The 7,130-nt window shown below is 41.4% G+C and overlaps 1 long non-coding RNA gene across 1 annotated transcript; it reads right to left on the bottom strand.

Annotated features, from left to right (window-relative positions):
* Positions 1-1,483: 1,483 nt before the first annotated feature.
* On the bottom strand, positions 1,484-6,422 carry LOC141276750 (uncharacterized). The gene is made up of 3 exons (XR_012326740.1): positions 6,125-6,422; positions 4,875-4,984; positions 1,484-1,684 (listed from the first exon to the last, which is right to left on the bottom strand). It is a non-coding gene; the product is annotated as an uncharacterized lncRNA (long non-coding RNA).
* Positions 6,423-7,130: the final 708 nt, after the last annotated feature.

The following is a 7,130-nucleotide window of genomic DNA, read 5'->3' as shown; positions in this document are numbered from 1 at the left end:
TCTGACAGAGCAGTAGGATCTTTGCCCCAGAAGCTGAAGTTTCTCATATAATCATTAGCAGAGGAATTGGAAGGGTGAGAAGGATTAGGAACTGAGGTCCCTGATGTGCTAAGGACTAAATAGTGCTGCTCTTTTTATTAGACTAGACAAGAGTCAAGGGCCCATGAAACATAAAATGATGAATCATGAAATGACTTTATGTTTCAATAAACAATTCTTTCCTAACATGGTCTAAGTAGAGTTGTCTGAATTAGATAATTTTGTAAAACATGTACTAGAGAACTATGAAATATTTGGGACTAAGAAGAGGGAGAAGTAGAATGATTTAATTAGTATGCAATGATTTTTTTTTTTTTTACCTTGTTTTAGTGGTCCTGTGATGTAACTTTATCTGCAGGTTAAGTACACAGGCCACCAGAAAGAAGATCAATTCTCTTGTCCATTTTTCTCACTCCTTTCACTTCTGTGTTACTTTTGGATTGATATTTGGGAGAGAAGTCAGAAGTACTTTGCCCGAATCTCTGTGTCAATAAACAAATGAAGAAGCTACAAGATGGGTGTTTAAGGGAGTAGAGTAAAGAGGGATAAACAGCCATGCGGCGAGTTCAGGGAGGGGTGTTGGGAGGATGACATGGCTGCTGCTCTGGAGTAGCTCTGAGATCTGGGATTTATGGGACAGAGGACCCTGGGTTCATCAGAGGCACTGCAATGAAGTATTACTTGCTTTCCTGTTTGTGTTCTTTTGAGAGATGCAAAGGAGAATATGGAATCACTTTTGTAATCACTTTGATTATTCATGACTTCAGAAAAGGGAAGATCTTCTAGGAGTCTGACATTTGTTAGAATTACATAACTATCCTGAAGTCATACCCCCAGCACCCTTTGAAAATTCTACCTTCTTGCCCTTGAAACCTAGAGACTAAATTGAGACTTCTCGTCAAAGGATGATTGTAGGCATATTAACGTTGAATTTGTGTACTTTCAAATTTCAGATACAGTATCATATCATGGAATATGCACTGGACTTTGATTAAAAAAAAAAAAACCAAAAACCTCCAGGGTCTGATCCTTCTTAGCTATTAGTGTATGGGGTAACTTTAATCTCTTTGAAGATGTCTTTGCCTGTGTAATACGATACTAACTACCCTCTCCCTATCAACCTGATAGGGTTGTTGTGAAGATCAACTGAAAATATTTATGCAAACCTGAAAAATGTACAGCAATATGACAGTATTGGGCTGGGAATTTTTTACATAATTAACCGTTTTGGAGAAGTGATTGTCTGTGCCTTGTGACCTGTGGGTTTTGCTGCATGAAAGAGGAAATGTATATACTGGTAGCCCACAACTACACCATCGCCAACAGACACTGAACAAAATATCAGACTACAGGAAAAACTGAAAAAAGAAAACCATCCGTATATACGACTACTTTGTGCCCTGGATTGGGGAGTTCATTGCAGGATAATATTCTGTGCACATTTATGAGGAGACTTGGTAAAGGCTTTGCCCTCCCATTTAGACACTTACTGTACCAAGAGAACTGCTGTAAATTACTAAGGGTGACAAAGGGACCAGTGTGAAGCATGAACTTCAGAGGCTGCCCCCACGGTGGGCATCTTCTCCCAAGTGGCAAATGTCTTCCAGAGGTCGAGGGGCACGCAAGCCAGGGAAGACAAACCATTCTGTCAGGGAGGAATATGACAAGTGTGAGATTGCTTTATTTGAAAAGAAAACCTTCCTTGTTGGAGGTGTCTTACGTTCTTGGGACACAGATGAGATAAGCATACAGACTCTATGGCCATTAATACTCCCGAATGAGAAATGAAACATTTCTTCTGAGTGATAATTTGGACCAGCAGGTATGTTTGCACACAGATAAATGGAAAGCCTGGAGGGGGGCACAGGAAGCAAGGAAAGAGAGTTCAAGTAGAGCAAAAGAAAGACAAAAAAAAAAAAGTGGTCAGGGCTTCTGAACCCCTGAGGAAAGAGACAACTGGAAACCACATAAACTACCAAATAATGATGGGCTAAAATATCCAAATGAGAAGTGAATTACCTCTAGACTCCTGGTTGCTAACCATTTTGTGTTTTAAAACATTTTGAGAAGTTGATAAAAAAAACTATGGAAATTTTTCTTCATGAAAAAATGCAGATATTTATACAGGCAAAACATTTTACATAATTTCCGTAGGGTTGATGATTCCTGGGATCCTTCAGTGTACCTTTCCCAGGACTCCATGTTGACCTTCTTCCTTATATATATGATGTAATGTAATGTGATGTGATAGGATATGATGTAACAGGATGTAATGTGATATGATGTGATGTTATATGATAACAAGGAAACATTGACAGTTAAAGACAGAACTCTAACATGTATAGGTACAGGGAGGTGAGAGCTTTTTAGGGAGACCTTGCTCTGGGATGATTGTCTTTTCTGAGTCTAGACTCCTAATTCTTGTTCACAATTAGGGGAGGATATGTTTTAGAGGACACAAGGATATCTGTTGCTCAGTGGTATCCAAATATCAGGCATCAGTGTATGCCCTGGGTACCATATACACAGTTACCACGGGCAGCCCTGCAGAAAGTGAGGGTCAGTATTCCAGGGACACCATTCAAATAGGTTTTAATGTGAATGTTGGCCCCTGGGGTAGTTCAGGATGGTGGTCTGCAAAAGTAGCTCCTCCAGGATGACCTCACCACTACAGGCGGACAGCAGAGCTACACAGACACAGAGGTCTTTTGTCTAGTCCTCAGGTGTAGGCTGGGGCAGATGAGCATGTCCTCACCCAGAGATATCCAAACCAGAGGGTGGCTTCTCCTTCAAAACAAGAACCACAAACAGATCTTTCGAGCACTCACAAAGAAGGAAACTATCTTTGTGCTGAAGCCAGTGGAGTAGCCATAGTGAAGGTGCACATGGTCTGGGGATGTATATTTCTATAGCCGTGGATTACTGGAGGAGAAAAAGCATATGGAACACTTGGCATTAACATAAGCTGTGGGAAAGTTGATGCCAGCCCCTTTCCATTCCTCTAATGTCCAGAAAATATGCTTCTCTTTTCCCCCTTCTCTCCCTCCTTTCTTCCTTTCAGATTCCTCTTTCCTTGATTATTTTGATGGCTAAGGGAGATATCAATCTAGCTATAGGTTTTCACAAGCAAGCTGTTGAATTTATATCTACCCAAACCCATGCATTGAAATAACAGTGACAGGGTCTTTCAAATTTTTCAGGTCATTTTCACCCTTGTGATTTTTGACAGTAAACCTATGGAACTGATATATGTTTCCTCACCACATTTCCCCTCCTTGCCACACATGGAAGCCCTTATTTTGTGAGAACCTCTTCCTAAGTCTACTACTGAGAGGGCTGATGCCAATGTTATAGGAAGACAGACAAAAGCTCTTTCCTTTGGAAATGAAAGAAGGCATGTGGTAGTGAAGTCTCCAGAGACCTGGGAACTCAGTATATAGTCACAGAGTCTTGACTTGAACTCTTATTTTTCTCTGGGTCTATGTGAGGTAGATTCTCCCAGGCCCAGCAATGGGCAACCAGATAGAACCAGACGCTCTGCAAAGAACTGAAATTGCTGACAAAAGAGCTTGCACTTTCAAAGGAGCACTTGATTAAAACACAAGGATACCAGAAACTCAGAAAATATGGGTGTTTCAAGAGAATCAACTCTAACCACTTGGCATTCTCCCAAGCAAGCTACTGCCAGAATTTTTTCTAAAACATAGGTCTGATTATGTCATGCCTATGTGCACAAACCTTCTTTAACTGCCCATTGACTTCAATATAAAGTTTGGATCTCTTTTCATGGATTGATGAAACTCATGCATTTAAAGTTCCTTCTGAGCACCTACAACTTCAATTTTGACTTCTCCTTAACCTTCTCTGGGTCTCTGAGATATCCATGTAAAGCTGAAGCAAAAATGGAACCACTGATGACTCTAAGAGAAAGATTTCTGAAGAGGAGTGTTATTCATCTGTCATGATGAGTGTTGTCCTCATGGTTGGCTCCTGAGAGGCACCTGTGAGGAGATTCAGGTCCCCTGCAGCAGTTACTGGGAGGTTCGTGGAGCCCCAGGGAACTGGGATTCAGGCTCGTGCGTTCCCCCACTCAGGATCCACTCTGAGAACAAGGCTGGCTAGCCATCTTGTGTCCAGGTCACTGTTTACTAATTGCTAGTCAACTGACCCAAAGGTACACTTTTACTTCCTCTTTCTCACACCCCGCTCAACTGCAGGGTAATAAACTGTGAGGAGAAAAGTCAAAAAAGTCCTCTGGGTCTTGGTTTTCCAAAATTACCACCTAGAAGAAAAGACACATTTTCTAGACAGAATCCTGGTTCATAGGTATGTTACAAATATACTTTTCAGCCCCAAACACATTTCATAATGGATATCATGGAGAAGTGGAGGGAGCACAGCCATTGTTTAAAGGCCAGAAGCGGGCAGTGGACCAAGTGAAGAACTAGTGGAAGACAAAAGAATATTGTCTTCTTGGCCCATGAACCACCTGGTGCGAAGCAGTGTTCTTGACCAGTGGTTTCCAAAATGGGCTGTTTACACTCTAGGGGTGCTCAAGATCATCCATTGCAATATGCATTTTTAAAAAAGATAAGGGCTTCTATTTTAATAGTTTATCAAAAAAGAACAAGAATGAAATTCTACTAATATTTCATATGGATTGACACTGATGTCTTTACTTGGTCCACATGTCACATGGTCCCACCTCAAGTTTAGTCGATGAAATATCAAGGTTCCAAAACAGGGAGGAGTTGACAGTGGTGCCTTATACTTCATTTACTTTTGGTATAGGGTTATGTTTTGCAGTTTCTGTGTGTCTGGTTAACTGGATTTACCTCTTGTCTCATTTTAACTAGATCTGCTCTCCTTCCGTGCTAAGTGGGTATATCTCGTGGTATATAGGAGCTTCCATGAGATGGGCCAGTTGGACTCTTCCATACATGTCCTGGAGGAAAGAGGACTTCATTAAGTTGTGAAGTTTTCAGGACTGTTCTGGTTGGGAGAAGAGGGAATGATGGCTTCACTGTGGATGAGTAGAAGGTGTTATATCTAACAACACTTCAGATTAAACTGCATTAAACAGTGAGCTCACAGCTATTAGTTTCAATCAGGAGTTGAGACACAAAACTCAGGATTATAGGGTGTTTTGTGGCAACATTAGCTTGATGCACTGGCTCAGCAGCCATAAAGACCAGTAAAACGTGAGATATTGTCAAGAGGGAGATTGAAAACAACAACTTCTGCCTTTAAATCTTGATTCAGAAAATTTGAATACTTGTTATATGTCTTCATGTTAGAATGATACAAGTCTGCCTACTACAATTTACAATAGATTCAGAGAGTTAAAAAACTCCAGAAGAAAACTAGAATTATCACTGGAAACAACCAAATGAAGATAGAATATAAGTAATTATAATTCCTTAAGAAAGATGAAGGTAGAATGAGGGGCAGGGGCTAGTGTGTAAGGTAACAAACAACAATGGGCTCTTTGTTAGAACCATTTTTTGTCTCTTTTCTTTGTTAATAAGATAAAGAACAAGGCAGGGGATAGGGTTGGGAGGAGGGAGGAGAGATGTAAATTATGTTTACATGAGTACAGTGATAATTTCCCCAGATAAATAGCCCAAAGTCATATTGGTAGAAACGTAGGGTATCAACAAGAAGAATACAGCTCAGTGTCCCCAGAAGAGTTGATGAAATATTCACATGTCTTATCCTCCCCCCAGCAGGTGCTTCTTCCTAAGCCACCCCACTTACGCTCATCCCAGTAGTATCCTTTTCCCAGGTGGGATTTGGTCAGGAAAGTAGAAAGCACCGTAAAATTCCAAACAGGAAACTATTTTGTGTAGAAAACTACAATACCATTAGATGGACTGAGGGAGCGATAGGGAAAGCTTCTAATGGCTTCTAGGAAATCAATATGTGATAGAATCATCAGAAACCACCCCCTGCATGAGATGCCTCACTTTCACATAGCGCCAAAGTGAGTGATTCACTCAAATACGCTCCAAACCCTGGGCACTACTCTACCATCTGCTGAAACCCATGCATCTGTCTGTATCTGCCACAAAAACTATGACTTCACCTTCTTGTCCACCTTCCATCTCTCACATGAGTGCCTTTCACTGGCAGAATCTAAACCGGAACCCAGCTGGTTAGGAAATGCAGCTCCTAGGCTTGTAGTCCTTGTGATGTAAGAGAGGGCATAGAAGGGGGCCAGTCGTGCCGGGGTCCCAGCAGATAATCAAGCTCAGGCATGTTTTCACATCAGGAGTCATTAATATGTCTCTGCTCCACTGGTGGTCCTGAAGGTGTTTCAGTCCAAGGTCACTTACTATATAGAATTATTTAATATAGGCCTTAGATAGATACTATATCACTAATAAAATAATGTGAGCTGATATCATGTTTTTAATGGAGTTAAAGTCTAAGCAGAAAAGGCCTCCTCTCTTGCTTTAGGTGGGGCTTCCACACACTCTGTGCTGATGTCATACCAGCATCCCAGAGAGATCATTGTTACTCCTCTGTTGCAACCTACTCTCCACAAACACCCTTGCTCTCACTTTCAGCGTTGTTTTCCTCTCCGTTGCCAAGGTTTTTTCTACTGCCCTTCTGAGATGGCCAGTGAAGAATATAGCTCTGTCGCTCAGCCACAAGGTCCGCTTTGTACTCAGACTTTTAGAGTGAAAAACCAAGAATTATACTATTGAATTTGATTCAGTCTTTCATTTTATCCCTGGGAACTTGGAACATCTTCCTTTAAGACTGAAGATACTATGAAAGAAAATGCCCTGGGTAAAGCCCTAAATTACTGGTCAAGGACAAAACTGGTTTTCTGAGGCTTACTCCCCAGGCAGGGAAGTGTGTGTGTGTGTGTTGTGGGAGTTGGGCGTGGGGGAGGACACAAGTTTCTTGTTTACGTTAGTGCCTGGAATTAAGAGAATGGTATTTATTCTCGTTCCCTTTGTCCCAGACTCAGGGAGAGCCCTCAGCTTCAACTGCGCTTTTACCTCATCCTTATAGGAGGGTAAAATAAATACCATGACATGAACCAGTGCTAGCAACTGAGCAGAACATGACGAGACATGTAC

The sequence above is a fragment of the Tursiops truncatus genome, chromosome 16 (genome assembly GCF_011762595.2).
Source record: "Tursiops truncatus isolate mTurTru1 chromosome 16, mTurTru1.mat.Y, whole genome shotgun sequence".
Lineage (NCBI taxonomy): Eukaryota > Metazoa > Chordata > Mammalia > Artiodactyla > Delphinidae > Tursiops > Tursiops truncatus.
This window is presented reverse-complemented; position numbering and strand designations above follow the sequence as displayed.